General features: G+C 45.0%; 58 non-coding genes across 58 annotated transcripts; all 58 read left to right on the plus strand.

The window, feature by feature from the left end:
* Window positions 1-15: 15 nt before the first annotated feature.
* Trnat-agu (transfer RNA threonine (anticodon AGU)) lies at window positions 16-88 on the plus strand. The gene has a single exon. It is a non-coding gene; the product is annotated as a tRNA-Thr (tRNA).
* A 166-nt stretch (window positions 89-254) lies between these two features.
* Trnae-uuc (transfer RNA glutamic acid (anticodon UUC)) lies at window positions 255-326 on the plus strand. Its single transcript has one exon. It is a non-coding gene; the product is annotated as a tRNA-Glu (tRNA).
* A 183-nt stretch (window positions 327-509) lies between these two features.
* On the plus strand, window positions 510-583 carry Trnat-agu (transfer RNA threonine (anticodon AGU)). Its single transcript has one exon. It is a non-coding gene; the product is annotated as a tRNA-Thr (tRNA).
* A 166-nt stretch (window positions 584-749) lies between these two features.
* Window positions 750-821, plus strand: Trnae-uuc (transfer RNA glutamic acid (anticodon UUC)). Its single transcript has one exon. It is a non-coding gene; the product is annotated as a tRNA-Glu (tRNA).
* Window positions 822-1,008: 187 nt separating this feature from the next.
* On the plus strand, window positions 1,009-1,081 carry Trnat-agu (transfer RNA threonine (anticodon AGU)). Its single transcript has one exon. It is a non-coding gene; the product is annotated as a tRNA-Thr (tRNA).
* A 166-nt stretch (window positions 1,082-1,247) lies between these two features.
* Trnae-uuc (transfer RNA glutamic acid (anticodon UUC)) lies at window positions 1,248-1,319 on the plus strand. The gene has a single exon. It is a non-coding gene; the product is annotated as a tRNA-Glu (tRNA).
* Window positions 1,320-1,502: 183 nt separating this feature from the next.
* Window positions 1,503-1,575, plus strand: Trnat-agu (transfer RNA threonine (anticodon AGU)). Its single transcript has one exon. It is a non-coding gene; the product is annotated as a tRNA-Thr (tRNA).
* A 166-nt stretch (window positions 1,576-1,741) lies between these two features.
* Trnae-uuc (transfer RNA glutamic acid (anticodon UUC)) lies at window positions 1,742-1,813 on the plus strand. Its single transcript has one exon. It is a non-coding gene; the product is annotated as a tRNA-Glu (tRNA).
* Window positions 1,814-1,996: 183 nt separating this feature from the next.
* On the plus strand, window positions 1,997-2,069 carry Trnat-agu (transfer RNA threonine (anticodon AGU)). The gene has a single exon. It is a non-coding gene; the product is annotated as a tRNA-Thr (tRNA).
* A 166-nt stretch (window positions 2,070-2,235) lies between these two features.
* On the plus strand, window positions 2,236-2,307 carry Trnae-uuc (transfer RNA glutamic acid (anticodon UUC)). Its single transcript has one exon. It is a non-coding gene; the product is annotated as a tRNA-Glu (tRNA).
* A 183-nt stretch (window positions 2,308-2,490) lies between these two features.
* On the plus strand, window positions 2,491-2,563 carry Trnat-agu (transfer RNA threonine (anticodon AGU)). The gene has a single exon. It is a non-coding gene; the product is annotated as a tRNA-Thr (tRNA).
* Window positions 2,564-2,729: 166 nt separating this feature from the next.
* Window positions 2,730-2,801, plus strand: Trnae-uuc (transfer RNA glutamic acid (anticodon UUC)). Its single transcript has one exon. It is a non-coding gene; the product is annotated as a tRNA-Glu (tRNA).
* Window positions 2,802-2,984: 183 nt separating this feature from the next.
* Trnat-agu (transfer RNA threonine (anticodon AGU)) lies at window positions 2,985-3,057 on the plus strand. Its single transcript has one exon. It is a non-coding gene; the product is annotated as a tRNA-Thr (tRNA).
* A 166-nt stretch (window positions 3,058-3,223) lies between these two features.
* Trnae-uuc (transfer RNA glutamic acid (anticodon UUC)) lies at window positions 3,224-3,295 on the plus strand. Its single transcript has one exon. It is a non-coding gene; the product is annotated as a tRNA-Glu (tRNA).
* Window positions 3,296-3,478: 183 nt separating this feature from the next.
* Window positions 3,479-3,551, plus strand: Trnat-agu (transfer RNA threonine (anticodon AGU)). Its single transcript has one exon. It is a non-coding gene; the product is annotated as a tRNA-Thr (tRNA).
* Window positions 3,552-3,717: 166 nt separating this feature from the next.
* Trnae-uuc (transfer RNA glutamic acid (anticodon UUC)) lies at window positions 3,718-3,789 on the plus strand. The gene has a single exon. It is a non-coding gene; the product is annotated as a tRNA-Glu (tRNA).
* A 183-nt stretch (window positions 3,790-3,972) lies between these two features.
* Trnat-agu (transfer RNA threonine (anticodon AGU)) lies at window positions 3,973-4,045 on the plus strand. The gene has a single exon. It is a non-coding gene; the product is annotated as a tRNA-Thr (tRNA).
* Window positions 4,046-4,211: 166 nt separating this feature from the next.
* Window positions 4,212-4,283, plus strand: Trnae-uuc (transfer RNA glutamic acid (anticodon UUC)). The gene has a single exon. It is a non-coding gene; the product is annotated as a tRNA-Glu (tRNA).
* Window positions 4,284-4,466: 183 nt separating this feature from the next.
* Window positions 4,467-4,539, plus strand: Trnat-agu (transfer RNA threonine (anticodon AGU)). Its single transcript has one exon. It is a non-coding gene; the product is annotated as a tRNA-Thr (tRNA).
* Window positions 4,540-4,703: 164 nt separating this feature from the next.
* Trnae-uuc (transfer RNA glutamic acid (anticodon UUC)) lies at window positions 4,704-4,775 on the plus strand. Its single transcript has one exon. It is a non-coding gene; the product is annotated as a tRNA-Glu (tRNA).
* Window positions 4,776-4,958: 183 nt separating this feature from the next.
* Window positions 4,959-5,031, plus strand: Trnat-agu (transfer RNA threonine (anticodon AGU)). Its single transcript has one exon. It is a non-coding gene; the product is annotated as a tRNA-Thr (tRNA).
* Window positions 5,032-5,197: 166 nt separating this feature from the next.
* Trnae-uuc (transfer RNA glutamic acid (anticodon UUC)) lies at window positions 5,198-5,269 on the plus strand. Its single transcript has one exon. It is a non-coding gene; the product is annotated as a tRNA-Glu (tRNA).
* Window positions 5,270-5,452: 183 nt separating this feature from the next.
* On the plus strand, window positions 5,453-5,525 carry Trnat-agu (transfer RNA threonine (anticodon AGU)). The gene has a single exon. It is a non-coding gene; the product is annotated as a tRNA-Thr (tRNA).
* Window positions 5,526-5,691: 166 nt separating this feature from the next.
* Window positions 5,692-5,763, plus strand: Trnae-uuc (transfer RNA glutamic acid (anticodon UUC)). Its single transcript has one exon. It is a non-coding gene; the product is annotated as a tRNA-Glu (tRNA).
* A 183-nt stretch (window positions 5,764-5,946) lies between these two features.
* Trnat-agu (transfer RNA threonine (anticodon AGU)) lies at window positions 5,947-6,019 on the plus strand. Its single transcript has one exon. It is a non-coding gene; the product is annotated as a tRNA-Thr (tRNA).
* A 166-nt stretch (window positions 6,020-6,185) lies between these two features.
* On the plus strand, window positions 6,186-6,257 carry Trnae-uuc (transfer RNA glutamic acid (anticodon UUC)). The gene has a single exon. It is a non-coding gene; the product is annotated as a tRNA-Glu (tRNA).
* Window positions 6,258-6,440: 183 nt separating this feature from the next.
* Trnat-agu (transfer RNA threonine (anticodon AGU)) lies at window positions 6,441-6,513 on the plus strand. The gene has a single exon. It is a non-coding gene; the product is annotated as a tRNA-Thr (tRNA).
* Window positions 6,514-6,679: 166 nt separating this feature from the next.
* Trnae-uuc (transfer RNA glutamic acid (anticodon UUC)) lies at window positions 6,680-6,751 on the plus strand. The gene has a single exon. It is a non-coding gene; the product is annotated as a tRNA-Glu (tRNA).
* A 182-nt stretch (window positions 6,752-6,933) lies between these two features.
* Window positions 6,934-7,006, plus strand: Trnat-agu (transfer RNA threonine (anticodon AGU)). Its single transcript has one exon. It is a non-coding gene; the product is annotated as a tRNA-Thr (tRNA).
* Window positions 7,007-7,172: 166 nt separating this feature from the next.
* Trnae-uuc (transfer RNA glutamic acid (anticodon UUC)) lies at window positions 7,173-7,244 on the plus strand. The gene has a single exon. It is a non-coding gene; the product is annotated as a tRNA-Glu (tRNA).
* A 183-nt stretch (window positions 7,245-7,427) lies between these two features.
* Trnat-agu (transfer RNA threonine (anticodon AGU)) lies at window positions 7,428-7,500 on the plus strand. Its single transcript has one exon. It is a non-coding gene; the product is annotated as a tRNA-Thr (tRNA).
* A 166-nt stretch (window positions 7,501-7,666) lies between these two features.
* On the plus strand, window positions 7,667-7,738 carry Trnae-uuc (transfer RNA glutamic acid (anticodon UUC)). The gene has a single exon. It is a non-coding gene; the product is annotated as a tRNA-Glu (tRNA).
* A 183-nt stretch (window positions 7,739-7,921) lies between these two features.
* On the plus strand, window positions 7,922-7,994 carry Trnat-agu (transfer RNA threonine (anticodon AGU)). The gene has a single exon. It is a non-coding gene; the product is annotated as a tRNA-Thr (tRNA).
* Window positions 7,995-8,160: 166 nt separating this feature from the next.
* Window positions 8,161-8,232, plus strand: Trnae-uuc (transfer RNA glutamic acid (anticodon UUC)). Its single transcript has one exon. It is a non-coding gene; the product is annotated as a tRNA-Glu (tRNA).
* A 183-nt stretch (window positions 8,233-8,415) lies between these two features.
* On the plus strand, window positions 8,416-8,488 carry Trnat-agu (transfer RNA threonine (anticodon AGU)). The gene has a single exon. It is a non-coding gene; the product is annotated as a tRNA-Thr (tRNA).
* A 166-nt stretch (window positions 8,489-8,654) lies between these two features.
* Trnae-uuc (transfer RNA glutamic acid (anticodon UUC)) lies at window positions 8,655-8,726 on the plus strand. The gene has a single exon. It is a non-coding gene; the product is annotated as a tRNA-Glu (tRNA).
* A 183-nt stretch (window positions 8,727-8,909) lies between these two features.
* On the plus strand, window positions 8,910-8,982 carry Trnat-agu (transfer RNA threonine (anticodon AGU)). The gene has a single exon. It is a non-coding gene; the product is annotated as a tRNA-Thr (tRNA).
* Window positions 8,983-9,148: 166 nt separating this feature from the next.
* Trnae-uuc (transfer RNA glutamic acid (anticodon UUC)) lies at window positions 9,149-9,220 on the plus strand. The gene has a single exon. It is a non-coding gene; the product is annotated as a tRNA-Glu (tRNA).
* A 183-nt stretch (window positions 9,221-9,403) lies between these two features.
* On the plus strand, window positions 9,404-9,476 carry Trnat-agu (transfer RNA threonine (anticodon AGU)). Its single transcript has one exon. It is a non-coding gene; the product is annotated as a tRNA-Thr (tRNA).
* Window positions 9,477-9,642: 166 nt separating this feature from the next.
* Window positions 9,643-9,714, plus strand: Trnae-uuc (transfer RNA glutamic acid (anticodon UUC)). Its single transcript has one exon. It is a non-coding gene; the product is annotated as a tRNA-Glu (tRNA).
* Window positions 9,715-9,897: 183 nt separating this feature from the next.
* Trnat-agu (transfer RNA threonine (anticodon AGU)) lies at window positions 9,898-9,970 on the plus strand. The gene has a single exon. It is a non-coding gene; the product is annotated as a tRNA-Thr (tRNA).
* A 166-nt stretch (window positions 9,971-10,136) lies between these two features.
* Trnae-uuc (transfer RNA glutamic acid (anticodon UUC)) lies at window positions 10,137-10,208 on the plus strand. Its single transcript has one exon. It is a non-coding gene; the product is annotated as a tRNA-Glu (tRNA).
* Window positions 10,209-10,391: 183 nt separating this feature from the next.
* Window positions 10,392-10,464, plus strand: Trnat-agu (transfer RNA threonine (anticodon AGU)). The gene has a single exon. It is a non-coding gene; the product is annotated as a tRNA-Thr (tRNA).
* A 166-nt stretch (window positions 10,465-10,630) lies between these two features.
* Window positions 10,631-10,702, plus strand: Trnae-uuc (transfer RNA glutamic acid (anticodon UUC)). The gene has a single exon. It is a non-coding gene; the product is annotated as a tRNA-Glu (tRNA).
* Window positions 10,703-10,885: 183 nt separating this feature from the next.
* Window positions 10,886-10,958, plus strand: Trnat-agu (transfer RNA threonine (anticodon AGU)). Its single transcript has one exon. It is a non-coding gene; the product is annotated as a tRNA-Thr (tRNA).
* A 166-nt stretch (window positions 10,959-11,124) lies between these two features.
* Trnae-uuc (transfer RNA glutamic acid (anticodon UUC)) lies at window positions 11,125-11,196 on the plus strand. Its single transcript has one exon. It is a non-coding gene; the product is annotated as a tRNA-Glu (tRNA).
* Window positions 11,197-11,379: 183 nt separating this feature from the next.
* Window positions 11,380-11,452, plus strand: Trnat-agu (transfer RNA threonine (anticodon AGU)). The gene has a single exon. It is a non-coding gene; the product is annotated as a tRNA-Thr (tRNA).
* A 166-nt stretch (window positions 11,453-11,618) lies between these two features.
* On the plus strand, window positions 11,619-11,690 carry Trnae-uuc (transfer RNA glutamic acid (anticodon UUC)). Its single transcript has one exon. It is a non-coding gene; the product is annotated as a tRNA-Glu (tRNA).
* Window positions 11,691-11,873: 183 nt separating this feature from the next.
* Window positions 11,874-11,946, plus strand: Trnat-agu (transfer RNA threonine (anticodon AGU)). Its single transcript has one exon. It is a non-coding gene; the product is annotated as a tRNA-Thr (tRNA).
* Window positions 11,947-12,112: 166 nt separating this feature from the next.
* On the plus strand, window positions 12,113-12,184 carry Trnae-uuc (transfer RNA glutamic acid (anticodon UUC)). Its single transcript has one exon. It is a non-coding gene; the product is annotated as a tRNA-Glu (tRNA).
* A 183-nt stretch (window positions 12,185-12,367) lies between these two features.
* On the plus strand, window positions 12,368-12,440 carry Trnat-agu (transfer RNA threonine (anticodon AGU)). Its single transcript has one exon. It is a non-coding gene; the product is annotated as a tRNA-Thr (tRNA).
* Window positions 12,441-12,606: 166 nt separating this feature from the next.
* On the plus strand, window positions 12,607-12,678 carry Trnae-uuc (transfer RNA glutamic acid (anticodon UUC)). The gene has a single exon. It is a non-coding gene; the product is annotated as a tRNA-Glu (tRNA).
* Window positions 12,679-12,861: 183 nt separating this feature from the next.
* Trnat-agu (transfer RNA threonine (anticodon AGU)) lies at window positions 12,862-12,934 on the plus strand. The gene has a single exon. It is a non-coding gene; the product is annotated as a tRNA-Thr (tRNA).
* A 166-nt stretch (window positions 12,935-13,100) lies between these two features.
* On the plus strand, window positions 13,101-13,172 carry Trnae-uuc (transfer RNA glutamic acid (anticodon UUC)). Its single transcript has one exon. It is a non-coding gene; the product is annotated as a tRNA-Glu (tRNA).
* Window positions 13,173-13,355: 183 nt separating this feature from the next.
* Trnat-agu (transfer RNA threonine (anticodon AGU)) lies at window positions 13,356-13,428 on the plus strand. The gene has a single exon. It is a non-coding gene; the product is annotated as a tRNA-Thr (tRNA).
* A 166-nt stretch (window positions 13,429-13,594) lies between these two features.
* Trnae-uuc (transfer RNA glutamic acid (anticodon UUC)) lies at window positions 13,595-13,666 on the plus strand. The gene has a single exon. It is a non-coding gene; the product is annotated as a tRNA-Glu (tRNA).
* Window positions 13,667-13,849: 183 nt separating this feature from the next.
* Window positions 13,850-13,922, plus strand: Trnat-agu (transfer RNA threonine (anticodon AGU)). The gene has a single exon. It is a non-coding gene; the product is annotated as a tRNA-Thr (tRNA).
* Window positions 13,923-14,088: 166 nt separating this feature from the next.
* Trnae-uuc (transfer RNA glutamic acid (anticodon UUC)) lies at window positions 14,089-14,160 on the plus strand. Its single transcript has one exon. It is a non-coding gene; the product is annotated as a tRNA-Glu (tRNA).
* The last annotated feature ends 111 nt before the right edge of the window (window positions 14,161-14,271 follow it).

The raw sequence follows: 14,271 nt of genomic DNA on the forward strand, positions 1-14,271 counted from the left end.
GCGTCAACATCATTCGGCGCTGTGGCTTAGCGGTTAAAGCGCCTGTCTAGTAAACAGGAGATCCCCGGTTCAAATCCGGGCAGTGCCTCGTCAGTTTTCTTGTCTCAAAGTATCAGATTATGATCATAAGAGTCTCCAAAGTTCGTGCTTGGAGTTGCTTTAGGTTTGTGTCAATCAAAAGACTTTTTGCGTCACTTTAGGAAGGATAAATACGATTTGGTGTACTCGACGAAGAATCGTTTTGTAAAGACATGTCCCGTGTGGTCTAGTGGTTAGGATTTCTGGTTTTCACCCAGGCGGCCGGGGTTCGATTCCCCGCACGGGAGTGCCACTTTCATGTTGCGAATAAAATACATCTCGCTGACCTAAACCAACAGACAGACGATGATAGAAAGAAGGTGTATTGCCAGATGAAATGAAAAGGCTATCGACAGACCAATACCTACTCTTCGACATGAACAAAGTACGTAGAGTATTGCCATTCAAATTTCCCTGCGTCAACATCATTCGGCGCTGTGGCTTAGCGGTTTAAAGCGCCTGTCTAGTAAACAGGAGATCCCCGGTTCAAATCCGGGCAGTGCCTCGTCAGTTTTCTTGTCTCAAAGTATCAGATTATGATCATAAGAGTCTCCAAAGTTCGTGCTTGGAGTTGCTTTAGGTTTGTGTCAATCAAAAGACTTTTTGCGTCACTTTAGGAAGGATAAATACGATTTGGTGTACTCGACGAAGAATCGTTTTGTAAAGACATGTCCCGTGTGGTCTAGTGGTTAGGATTTCTGGTTTTCACCCAGGCGGCCGGGGTTCGATTCCCCGCACGGGAGTGCCACTTTCATGTTGCGAATAAAATACATCTCGCTGACCTAAACCAACAGACAGACGATGATAGAAAGAAGGTGTATTGCCAGATGAATGAAATGAAAAGGCTATCGACAGACCAATACCTACTCTTCGACATGAACAAAGTACGTAGAGTATTGCCATTCAAATTTCCCTGCGTCAACATCATTCGGCGCTGTGGCTTAGCGGTTAAAGCGCCTGTCTAGTAAACAGGAGATCCCCGGTTCAAATCCGGGCAGTGCCTCGTCAGTTTTCTTGTCTCAAAGTATCAGATTATGATCATAAGAGTCTCCAAAGTTCGTGCTTGGAGTTGCTTTAGGTTTGTGTCAATCAAAAGACTTTTTGCGTCACTTTAGGAAGGATAAATACGATTTGGTGTACTCGACGAAGAATCGTTTTGTAAAGACATGTCCCGTGTGGTCTAGTGGTTAGGATTTCTGGTTTTCACCCAGGCGGCCGGGGTTCGATTCCCCGCACGGGAGTGCCACTTTCATGTTGCGAATAAAATACATCTCGCTGACCTAAACCAACAGACAGACGATGATAGAAAGAAGGTGTATTGCCAGATGAAATGAAAAGGCTATCGACAGACCAATACCTACTCTTCGACATGAACAAAGTACGTAGAGTATTGCCATTCAAATTTCCCTGCGTCAACATCATTCGGCGCTGTGGCTTAGCGGTTAAAGCGCCTGTCTAGTAAACAGGAGATCCCCGGTTCAAATCCGGGCAGTGCCTCGTCAGTTTTCTTGTCTCAAAGTATCAGATTATGATCATAAGAGTCTCCAAAGTTCGTGCTTGGAGTTGCTTTAGGTTTGTGTCAATCAAAAGACTTTTTGCGTCACTTTAGGAAGGATAAATACGATTTGGTGTACTCGACGAAGAATCGTTTTGTAAAGACATGTCCCGTGTGGTCTAGTGGTTAGGATTTCTGGTTTTCACCCAGGCGGCCGGGGTTCGATTCCCCGCACGGGAGTGCCACTTTCATGTTGCGAATAAAATACATCTCGCTGACCTAAACCAACAGACAGACGATGATAGAAAGAAGGTGTATTGCCAGATGAAATGAAAAGGCTATCGACAGACCAATACCTACTCTTCGACATGAACAAAGTACGTAGAGTATTGCCATTCAAATTTCCCTGCGTCAACATCATTCGGCGCTGTGGCTTAGCGGTTAAAGCGCCTGTCTAGTAAACAGGAGATCCCCGGTTCAAATCCGGGCAGTGCCTCGTCAGTTTTCTTGTCTCAAAGTATCAGATTATGATCATAAGAGTCTCCAAAGTTCGTGCTTGGAGTTGCTTTAGGTTTGTGTCAATCAAAAGACTTTTTGCGTCACTTTAGGAAGGATAAATACGATTTGGTGTACTCGACGAAGAATCGTTTTGTAAAGACATGTCCCGTGTGGTCTAGTGGTTAGGATTTCTGGTTTTCACCCAGGCGGCCGGGGTTCGATTCCCCGCACGGGAGTGCCACTTTCATGTTGCGAATAAAATACATCTCGCTGACCTAAACCAACAGACAGACGATGATAGAAAGAAGGTGTATTGCCAGATGAAATGAAAAGGCTATCGACAGACCAATACCTACTCTTCGACATGAACAAAGTACGTAGAGTATTGCCATTCAAATTTCCCTGCGTCAACATCATTCGGCGCTGTGGCTTAGCGGTTAAAGCGCCTGTCTAGTAAACAGGAGATCCCCGGTTCAAATCCGGGCAGTGCCTCGTCAGTTTTCTTGTCTCAAAGTATCAGATTATGATCATAAGAGTCTCCAAAGTTCGTGCTTGGAGTTGCTTTAGGTTTGTGTCAATCAAAAGACTTTTTGCGTCACTTTAGGAAGGATAAATACGATTTGGTGTACTCGACGAAGAATCGTTTTGTAAAGACATGTCCCGTGTGGTCTAGTGGTTAGGATTTCTGGTTTTCACCCAGGCGGCCGGGGTTCGATTCCCCGCACGGGAGTGCCACTTTCATGTTGCGAATAAAATACATCTCGCTGACCTAAACCAACAGACAGACGATGATAGAAAGAAGGTGTATTGCCAGATGAAATGAAAAGGCTATCGACAGACCAATACCTACTCTTCGACATGAACAAAGTACGTAGAGTATTGCCATTCAAATTTCCCTGCGTCAACATCATTCGGCGCTGTGGCTTAGCGGTTAAAGCGCCTGTCTAGTAAACAGGAGATCCCCGGTTCAAATCCGGGCAGTGCCTCGTCAGTTTTCTTGTCTCAAAGTATCAGATTATGATCATAAGAGTCTCCAAAGTTCGTGCTTGGAGTTGCTTTAGGTTTGTGTCAATCAAAAGACTTTTTGCGTCACTTTAGGAAGGATAAATACGATTTGGTGTACTCGACGAAGAATCGTTTTGTAAAGACATGTCCCGTGTGGTCTAGTGGTTAGGATTTCTGGTTTTCACCCAGGCGGCCGGGGTTCGATTCCCCGCACGGGAGTGCCACTTTCATGTTGCGAATAAAATACATCTCGCTGACCTAAACCAACAGACAGACGATGATAGAAAGAAGGTGTATTGCCAGATGAAATGAAAAGGCTATCGACAGACCAATACCTACTCTTCGACATGAACAAAGTACGTAGAGTATTGCCATTCAAATTTCCCTGCGTCAACATCATTCGGCGCTGTGGCTTAGCGGTTAAAGCGCCTGTCTAGTAAACAGGAGATCCCCGGTTCAAATCCGGGCAGTGCCTCGTCAGTTTTCTTGTCTCAAAGTATCAGATTATGATCATAAGAGTCTCCAAAGTTCGTGCTTGGAGTTGCTTTAGGTTTGTGTCAATCAAAAGACTTTTTGCGTCACTTTAGGAAGGATAAATACGATTTGGTGTACTCGACGAAGAATCGTTTTGTAAAGACATGTCCCGTGTGGTCTAGTGGTTAGGATTTCTGGTTTTCACCCAGGCGGCCGGGGTTCGATTCCCCGCACGGGAGTGCCACTTTCATGTTGCGAATAAAATACATCTCGCTGACCTAAACCAACAGACAGACGATGATAGAAAGAAGGTGTATTGCCAGATGAAATGAAAAGGCTATCGACAGACCAATACCTACTCTTCGACATGAACAAAGTACGTAGAGTATTGCCATTCAAATTTCCCTGCGTCAACATCATTCGGCGCTGTGGCTTAGCGGTTAAAGCGCCTGTCTAGTAAACAGGAGATCCCCGGTTCAAATCCGGGCAGTGCCTCGTCAGTTTTCTTGTCTCAAAGTATCAGATTATGATCATAAGAGTCTCCAAAGTTCGTGCTTGGAGTTGCTTTAGGTTTGTGTCAATCAAAAGACTTTTTGCGTCACTTTAGGAAGGATAAATACGATTTGGTGTACTCGACGAAGAATCGTTTTGTAAAGACATGTCCCGTGTGGTCTAGTGGTTAGGATTTCTGGTTTTCACCCAGGCGGCCGGGGTTCGATTCCCCGCACGGGAGTGCCACTTTCATGTTGCGAATAAAATACATCTCGCTGACCTAAACCAACAGACAGACGATGATAGAAAGAAGGTGTATTGCCAGATGAAATGAAAAGGCTATCGACAGACCAATACCTACTCTTCGACATGAACAAAGTACGTAGAGTATTGCCATTCAAATTTCCCTGCGTCAACATCATTCGGCGCTGTGGCTTAGCGGTTAAAGCGCCTGTCTAGTAAACAGGAGATCCCCGGTTCAAATCCGGGCAGTGCCTCGTCAGTTTTCTTGTCTCAAAGTATCAGATTATGATCATAAGAGTCTCCAAAGTTCGTGCTTGGAGTTGCTTTAGGTTTGTGTCAATCAAAAGACTTTTTGCGTCACTTTAGGAAGGATAAATACGATTTGGTGTACTCGACGAAGAATCGTTTTAAAGACATGTCCCGTGTGGTCTAGTGGTTAGGATTTCTGGTTTTCACCCAGGCGGCCGGGGTTCGATTCCCCGCACGGGAGTGCCACTTTCATGTTGCGAATAAAATACATCTCGCTGACCTAAACCAACAGACAGACGATGATAGAAAGAAGGTGTATTGCCAGATGAAATGAAAAGGCTATCGACAGACCAATACCTACTCTTCGACATGAACAAAGTACGTAGAGTATTGCCATTCAAATTTCCCTGCGTCAACATCATTCGGCGCTGTGGCTTAGCGGTTAAAGCGCCTGTCTAGTAAACAGGAGATCCCCGGTTCAAATCCGGGCAGTGCCTCGTCAGTTTTCTTGTCTCAAAGTATCAGATTATGATCATAAGAGTCTCCAAAGTTCGTGCTTGGAGTTGCTTTAGGTTTGTGTCAATCAAAAGACTTTTTGCGTCACTTTAGGAAGGATAAATACGATTTGGTGTACTCGACGAAGAATCGTTTTGTAAAGACATGTCCCGTGTGGTCTAGTGGTTAGGATTTCTGGTTTTCACCCAGGCGGCCGGGGTTCGATTCCCCGCACGGGAGTGCCACTTTCATGTTGCGAATAAAATACATCTCGCTGACCTAAACCAACAGACAGACGATGATAGAAAGAAGGTGTATTGCCAGATGAAATGAAAAGGCTATCGACAGACCAATACCTACTCTTCGACATGAACAAAGTACGTAGAGTATTGCCATTCAAATTTCCCTGCGTCAACATCATTCGGCGCTGTGGCTTAGCGGTTAAAGCGCCTGTCTAGTAAACAGGAGATCCCCGGTTCAAATCCGGGCAGTGCCTCGTCAGTTTTCTTGTCTCAAAGTATCAGATTATGATCATAAGAGTCTCCAAAGTTCGTGCTTGGAGTTGCTTTAGGTTTGTGTCAATCAAAAGACTTTTTGCGTCACTTTAGGAAGGATAAATACGATTTGGTGTACTCGACGAAGAATCGTTTTGTAAAGACATGTCCCGTGTGGTCTAGTGGTTAGGATTTCTGGTTTTCACCCAGGCGGCCGGGGTTCGATTCCCCGCACGGGAGTGCCACTTTCATGTTGCGAATAAAATACATCTCGCTGACCTAAACCAACAGACAGACGATGATAGAAAGAAGGTGTATTGCCAGATGAAATGAAAAGGCTATCGACAGACCAATACCTACTCTTCGACATGAACAAAGTACGTAGAGTATTGCCATTCAAATTTCCCTGCGTCAACATCATTCGGCGCTGTGGCTTAGCGGTTAAAGCGCCTGTCTAGTAAACAGGAGATCCCCGGTTCAAATCCGGGCAGTGCCTCGTCAGTTTTCTTGTCTCAAAGTATCAGATTATGATCATAAGAGTCTCCAAAGTTCGTGCTTGGAGTTGCTTTAGGTTTGTGTCAATCAAAAGACTTTTTGCGTCACTTTAGGAAGGATAAATACGATTTGGTGTACTCGACGAAGAATCGTTTTGTAAAGACATGTCCCGTGTGGTCTAGTGGTTAGGATTTCTGGTTTTCACCCAGGCGGCCGGGGTTCGATTCCCCGCACGGGAGTGCCACTTTCATGTTGCGAATAAAATACATCTCGCTGACCTAAACCAACAGACAGACGATGATAGAAAGAAGGTGTATTGCCAGATGAAATGAAAAGGCTATCGACAGACCAATACCTACTCTTCGACATGAACAAAGTACGTAGAGTATTGCCATTCAAATTTCCCTGCGTCAACATCATTCGGCGCTGTGGCTTAGCGGTTAAAGCGCCTGTCTAGTAAACAGGAGATCCCCGGTTCAAATCCGGGCAGTGCCTCGTCAGTTTTCTTGTCTCAAAGTATCAGATTATGATCATAAGAGTCTCCAAAGTTCGTGCTTGGAGTTGCTTTAGGTTTGTGTCAATCAAAAGACTTTTTGCGTCACTTTAGGAAGGATAAATACGATTTGGTGTACTCGACGAAGAATCGTTTTGTAAAGACATGTCCCGTGTGGTCTAGTGGTTAGGATTTCTGGTTTTCACCCAGGCGGCCGGGGTTCGATTCCCCGCACGGGAGTGCCACTTTCATGTTGCGAATAAAATACATCTCGCTGACCTAAACCAACAGACAGACGATGATAGAAAGAAGGTGTATTGCCAGATGAATGAAAAGGCTATCGACAGACCAATACCTACTCTTCGACATGAACAAAGTACGTAGAGTATTGCCATTCAAATTTCCCTGCGTCAACATCATTCGGCGCTGTGGCTTAGCGGTTAAAGCGCCTGTCTAGTAAACAGGAGATCCCCGGTTCAAATCCGGGCAGTGCCTCGTCAGTTTTCTTGTCTCAAAGTATCAGATTATGATCATAAGAGTCTCCAAAGTTCGTGCTTGGAGTTGCTTTAGGTTTGTGTCAATCAAAAGACTTTTTGCGTCACTTTAGGAAGGATAAATACGATTTGGTGTACTCGACGAAGAATCGTTTTGTAAAGACATGTCCCGTGTGGTCTAGTGGTTAGGATTTCTGGTTTTCACCCAGGCGGCCGGGGTTCGATTCCCCGCACGGGAGTGCCACTTTCATGTTGCGAATAAAATACATCTCGCTGACCTAAACCAACAGACAGACGATGATAGAAAGAAGGTGTATTGCCAGATGAAATGAAAAGGCTATCGACAGACCAATACCTACTCTTCGACATGAACAAAGTACGTAGAGTATTGCCATTCAAATTTCCCTGCGTCAACATCATTCGGCGCTGTGGCTTAGCGGTTAAAGCGCCTGTCTAGTAAACAGGAGATCCCCGGTTCAAATCCGGGCAGTGCCTCGTCAGTTTTCTTGTCTCAAAGTATCAGATTATGATCATAAGAGTCTCCAAAGTTCGTGCTTGGAGTTGCTTTAGGTTTGTGTCAATCAAAAGACTTTTTGCGTCACTTTAGGAAGGATAAATACGATTTGGTGTACTCGACGAAGAATCGTTTTGTAAAGACATGTCCCGTGTGGTCTAGTGGTTAGGATTTCTGGTTTTCACCCAGGCGGCCGGGGTTCGATTCCCCGCACGGGAGTGCCACTTTCATGTTGCGAATAAAATACATCTCGCTGACCTAAACCAACAGACAGACGATGATAGAAAGAAGGTGTATTGCCAGATGAAATGAAAAGGCTATCGACAGACCAATACCTACTCTTCGACATGAACAAAGTACGTAGAGTATTGCCATTCAAATTTCCCTGCGTCAACATCATTCGGCGCTGTGGCTTAGCGGTTAAAGCGCCTGTCTAGTAAACAGGAGATCCCCGGTTCAAATCCGGGCAGTGCCTCGTCAGTTTTCTTGTCTCAAAGTATCAGATTATGATCATAAGAGTCTCCAAAGTTCGTGCTTGGAGTTGCTTTAGGTTTGTGTCAATCAAAAGACTTTTTGCGTCACTTTAGGAAGGATAAATACGATTTGGTGTACTCGACGAAGAATCGTTTTGTAAAGACATGTCCCGTGTGGTCTAGTGGTTAGGATTTCTGGTTTTCACCCAGGCGGCCGGGGTTCGATTCCCCGCACGGGAGTGCCACTTTCATGTTGCGAATAAAATACATCTCGCTGACCTAAACCAACAGACAGACGATGATAGAAAGAAGGTGTATTGCCAGATGAAATGAAAAGGCTATCGACAGACCAATACCTACTCTTCGACATGAACAAAGTACGTAGAGTATTGCCATTCAAATTTCCCTGCGTCAACATCATTCGGCGCTGTGGCTTAGCGGTTAAAGCGCCTGTCTAGTAAACAGGAGATCCCCGGTTCAAATCCGGGCAGTGCCTCGTCAGTTTTCTTGTCTCAAAGTATCAGATTATGATCATAAGAGTCTCCAAAGTTCGTGCTTGGAGTTGCTTTAGGTTTGTGTCAATCAAAAGACTTTTTGCGTCACTTTAGGAAGGATAAATACGATTTGGTGTACTCGACGAAGAATCGTTTTGTAAAGACATGTCCCGTGTGGTCTAGTGGTTAGGATTTCTGGTTTTCACCCAGGCGGCCGGGGTTCGATTCCCCGCACGGGAGTGCCACTTTCATGTTGCGAATAAAATACATCTCGCTGACCTAAACCAACAGACAGACGATGATAGAAAGAAGGTGTATTGCCAGATGAAATGAAAAGGCTATCGACAGACCAATACCTACTCTTCGACATGAACAAAGTACGTAGAGTATTGCCATTCAAATTTCCCTGCGTCAACATCATTCGGCGCTGTGGCTTAGCGGTTAAAGCGCCTGTCTAGTAAACAGGAGATCCCCGGTTCAAATCCGGGCAGTGCCTCGTCAGTTTTCTTGTCTCAAAGTATCAGATTATGATCATAAGAGTCTCCAAAGTTCGTGCTTGGAGTTGCTTTAGGTTTGTGTCAATCAAAAGACTTTTTGCGTCACTTTAGGAAGGATAAATACGATTTGGTGTACTCGACGAAGAATCGTTTTGTAAAGACATGTCCCGTGTGGTCTAGTGGTTAGGATTTCTGGTTTTCACCCAGGCGGCCGGGGTTCGATTCCCCGCACGGGAGTGCCACTTTCATGTTGCGAATAAAATACATCTCGCTGACCTAAACCAACAGACAGACGATGATAGAAAGAAGGTGTATTGCCAGATGAAATGAAAAGGCTATCGACAGACCAATACCTACTCTTCGACATGAACAAAGTACGTAGAGTATTGCCATTCAAATTTCCCTGCGTCAACATCATTCGGCGCTGTGGCTTAGCGGTTAAAGCGCCTGTCTAGTAAACAGGAGATCCCCGGTTCAAATCCGGGCAGTGCCTCGTCAGTTTTCTTGTCTCAAAGTATCAGATTATGATCATAAGAGTCTCCAAAGTTCGTGCTTGGAGTTGCTTTAGGTTTGTGTCAATCAAAAGACTTTTTGCGTCACTTTAGGAAGGATAAATACGATTTGGTGTACTCGACGAAGAATCGTTTTGTAAAGACATGTCCCGTGTGGTCTAGTGGTTAGGATTTCTGGTTTTCACCCAGGCGGCCGGGGTTCGATTCCCCGCACGGGAGTGCCACTTTCATGTTGCGAATAAAATACATCTCGCTGACCTAAACCAACAGACAGACGATGATAGAAAGAAGGTGTATTGCCAGATGAAATGAAAAGGCTATCGACAGACCAATACCTACTCTTCGACATGAACAAAGTACGTAGAGTATTGCCATTCAAATTTCCCTGCGTCAACATCATTCGGCGCTGTGGCTTAGCGGTTAAAGCGCCTGTCTAGTAAACAGGAGATCCCCGGTTCAAATCCGGGCAGTGCCTCGTCAGTTTTCTTGTCTCAAAGTATCAGATTATGATCATAAGAGTCTCCAAAGTTCGTGCTTGGAGTTGCTTTAGGTTTGTGTCAATCAAAAGACTTTTTGCGTCACTTTAGGAAGGATAAATACGATTTGGTGTACTCGACGAAGAATCGTTTTGTAAAGACATGTCCCGTGTGGTCTAGTGGTTAGGATTTCTGGTTTTCACCCAGGCGGCCGGGGTTCGATTCCCCGCACGGGAGTGCCACTTTCATGTTGCGAATAAAATACATCTCGCTGACCTAAACCAACAGACAGACGATGATAGAAAGAAGGTGTATTGCCAGATGAAATGAAAAGGCTATCGACAGACCAATACCTACTCTTCGACATGAACAAAGTACGTAGAGTATTGCCATTCAAATTTCCCTGCGTCAACATCATTCGGCGCTGTGGCTTAGCGGTTAAAGCGCCTGTCTAGTAAACAGGAGATCCCCGGTTCAAATCCGGGCAGTGCCTCGTCAGTTTTCTTGTCTCAAAGTATCAGATTATGATCATAAGAGTCTCCAAAGTTCGTGCTTGGAGTTGCTTTAGGTTTGTGTCAATCAAAAGACTTTTTGCGTCACTTTAGGAAGGATAAATACGATTTGGTGTACTCGACGAAGAATCGTTTTGTAAAGACATGTCCCGTGTGGTCTAGTGGTTAGGATTTCTGGTTTTCACCCAGGCGGCCGGGGTTCGATTCCCCGCACGGGAGTGCCACTTTCATGTTGCGAATAAAATACATCTCGCTGACCTAAACCAACAGACAGACGATGATAGAAAGAAGGTGTATTGCCAGATGAAATGAAAAGGCTATCGACAGACCAATACCTACTCTTCGACATGAACAAAGTACGTAGAGTATTGCCATTCAAATTTCCCTGCGTCAACATCATTCGGCGCTGTGGCTTAGCGGTTAAAGCGCCTGTCTAGTAAACAGGAGATCCCCGGTTCAAATCCGGGCAGTGCCTCGTCAGTTTTCTTGTCTCAAAGTATCAGATTATGATCATAAGAGTCTCCAAAGTTCGTGCTTGGAGTTGCTTTAGGTTTGTGTCAATCAAAAGACTTTTTGCGTCACTTTAGGAAGGATAAATACGATTTGGTGTACTCGACGAAGAATCGTTTTGTAAAGACATGTCCCGTGTGGTCTAGTGGTTAGGATTTCTGGTTTTCACCCAGGCGGCCGGGGTTCGATTCCCCGCACGGGAGTGCCACTTTCATGTTGCGAATAAAATACATCTCGCTGACCTAAACCAACAGACAGACGATGATAGAAAGAAGGTGTATTGCCAGATGAAATGAAAAGGCTATCGACAGACCAATACCTACTCTTCGACATGAACAAAGTACGTAGAGTATTGCCATTCAAATTTCCCTGCGTCAACATCATTCGGCGCTGTGGCTTAGCGGTTAAAGCGCCTGTCTAGTAAACAGGAGATCCCCGGTTCAAATCCGGGCAGTGCCTCGTCAGTTTTCTTGTCTCAAAGTATCAGATTATGATCATAAGAGTCTCCAAAGTTCGTGCTTGGAGTTGCTTTAGGTTTGTGTCAATCAAAAGACTTTTTGCGTCACTTTAGGAAGGATAAATACGATTTGGTGTACTCGACGAAGAATCGTTTTGTAAAGACATGTCCCGTGTGGTCTAGTGGTTAGGATTTCTGGTTTTCACCCAGGCGGCCGGGGTTCGATTCCCCGCACGGGAGTGCCACTTTCATGTTGCGAATAAAATACATCTCGCTGACCTAAACCAACAGACAGACGATGATAGAAAGAAGGTGTATTGCCAGATGAAATGAAAAGGCTATCGACAGACCAATACCTACTCTTCGACATGAACAAAGTACGTAGAGTATTGCCATTCAAATTTCCCTGCGTCAACATCATTCGGCGCTGTGGCTTAGCGGTTAAAGCGCCTGTCTAGTAAACAGGAGATCCCCGGTTCAAATCCGGGCAGTGCCTCGTCAGTTTTCTTGTCTCAAAGTATCAGATTATGATCATAAGAGTCTCCAAAGTTCGTGCTTGGAGTTGCTTTAGGTTTGTGTCAATCAAAAGACTTTTTGCGTCACTTTAGGAAGGATAAATACGATTTGGTGTACTCGACGAAGAATCGTTTTGTAAAGACATGTCCCGTGTGGTCTAGTGGTTAGGATTTCTGGTTTTCACCCAGGCGGCCGGGGTTCGATTCCCCGCACGGGAGTGCCACTTTCATGTTGCGAATAAAATACATCTCGCTGACCTAAACCAACAGACAGACGATGATAGAAAGAAGGTGTATTGCCAGATGAAATGAAAAGGCTATCGACAGACCAATACCTACTCTTCGACATGAACAAAGTACGTAGAGTATTGCCATTCAAATTTCCCTGCGTCAACATCATTCGGCGCTGTGGCTTAGCGGTTAAAGCGCCTGTCTAGTAAACAGGAGATCCCCGGTTCAAATCCGGGCAGTGCCTCGTCAGTTTTCTTGTCTCAAAGTATCAGATTATGATCATAAGAGTCTCCAAAGTTCGTGCTTGGAGTTGCTTTAGGTTTGTGTCAATCAAAAGACTTTTTGCGTCACTTTAGGAAGGATAAATACGATTTGGTGTACTCGACGAAGAATCGTTTTGTAAAGACATGTCCCGTGTGGTCTAGTGGTTAGGATTTCTGGTTTTCACCCAGGCGGCCGGGGTTCGATTCCCCGCACGGGAGTGCCACTTTCATGTTGCGAATAAAATACATCTCGCTGACCTAAACCAACAGACAGACGATGATAGAAAGAAGGTGTATTGCCAGATGAAATGAAAAGGCTATCGACAGACCAATACCTACTCTTCGACATGAACAAAGTACGTAGAGTATTGCCATTCAAATTTCCCTGCGTCAACATCATTCGGCGCTGTGGCTTAGCGGTTAAAGCGCCTGTCTAGTAAACAGGAGATCCCCGGTTCAAATCCGGGCAGTGCCTCGTCAGTTTTCTTGTCTCAAAGTATCAGATTATGATCATAAGAGTCTCCAAAGTTCGTGCTTGGAGTTGCTTTAGGTTTGTGTCAATCAAAAGACTTTTTGCGTCACTTTAGGAAGGATAAATACGATTTGGTGTACTCGACGAAGAATCGTTTTGTAAAGACATGTCCCGTGTGGTCTAGTGGTTAGGATTTCTGGTTTTCACCCAGGCGGCCGGGGTTCGATTCCCCGCACGGGAGTGCCACTTTCATGTTGCGAATAAAATACATCTCGCTGACCTAAACCAACAGACAGACGATGATAGAAAGAAGGTGTATTGCCAGATGAAATGAAAAGGCTATCGACAGACCAATACCTACTCTTCGACATGAACAAAGTACGTAGAGTATTGCCATTCAAATTTCCCTGCGTCAACATCATTCGGCGCTGTGGCTTAGCGGTTAAAGCGCCTGTCTAGTAAACAGGAGATCCCCGGTTCAAATCCGGGCAGTGCCTCGTCAGTTTTCTTGTCTCAAAGTATCAGATTATGATCATAAGAGTCTCCAAAGTTCGTGCTTGGAGTTGCTTTAGGTTTGTGTCAATCAAAAGACTTTTTGCGTCACTTTAGGAAGGATAAATACGATTTGGTGTACTCGACGAAGAATCGTTTTGTAAAGACATGTCCCGTGTGGTCTAGTGGTTAGGATTTCTGGTTTTCACCCAGGCGGCCGGGGTTCGATTCCCCGCACGGGAGTGCCACTTTCATGTTGCGAATAAAATACATCTCGCTGACCTAAACCAACAGACAGACGATGATAGAAAGAAGGTGTATTGCCAGATGAAATGAAAAGGCTATCGACAGACCAATACCTACTCTTCGACATGAACAAAGTACGTAGAGTATTGCCATTCAAATTTCCCTGCGTCAACATCATTCGGCGCTGTGGCTTAGCGGTTAAAGCGCCTGTCTAGTAAACAGGAGATCCCCGGTTCAAATCCGGGCAGTGCCTCGTCAGTTTTCTTGTCTCAAAGTATCAGATTATGATCATAAGAGTCTCCAAAGTTCGTGCTTGGAGTTGCTTTAGGTTTGTGTCAATCAAAAGACTTTTTGCGTCACTTTAGGAAGGATAAATACGATTTGGTGTACTCGACGAAGAATCGTTTTGTAAAGACATGTCCCGTGTGGTCTAGTGGTTAGGATTTCTGGTTTTCACCCAGGCGGCCGGGGTTCGATTCCCCGCACGGGAGTGCCACTTTCATGTTGCGAATAAAATACATCTCGCTGACCTAAACCAACAGACAGACGATGATAGAAAGAAGGTGTATTGCCAGATGAAATGAAAAGGCTATCGACAGACC

This window comes from Clytia hemisphaerica, unplaced genomic scaffold (assembly GCF_902728285.1).
Source record: "Clytia hemisphaerica strain Z4C2 unplaced genomic scaffold, Clytia hemisphaerica genome assembly, whole genome shotgun sequence".
In the NCBI taxonomy this organism is placed as follows: Eukaryota; Metazoa; Cnidaria; class Hydrozoa; order Leptothecata; family Clytiidae; genus Clytia; species Clytia hemisphaerica.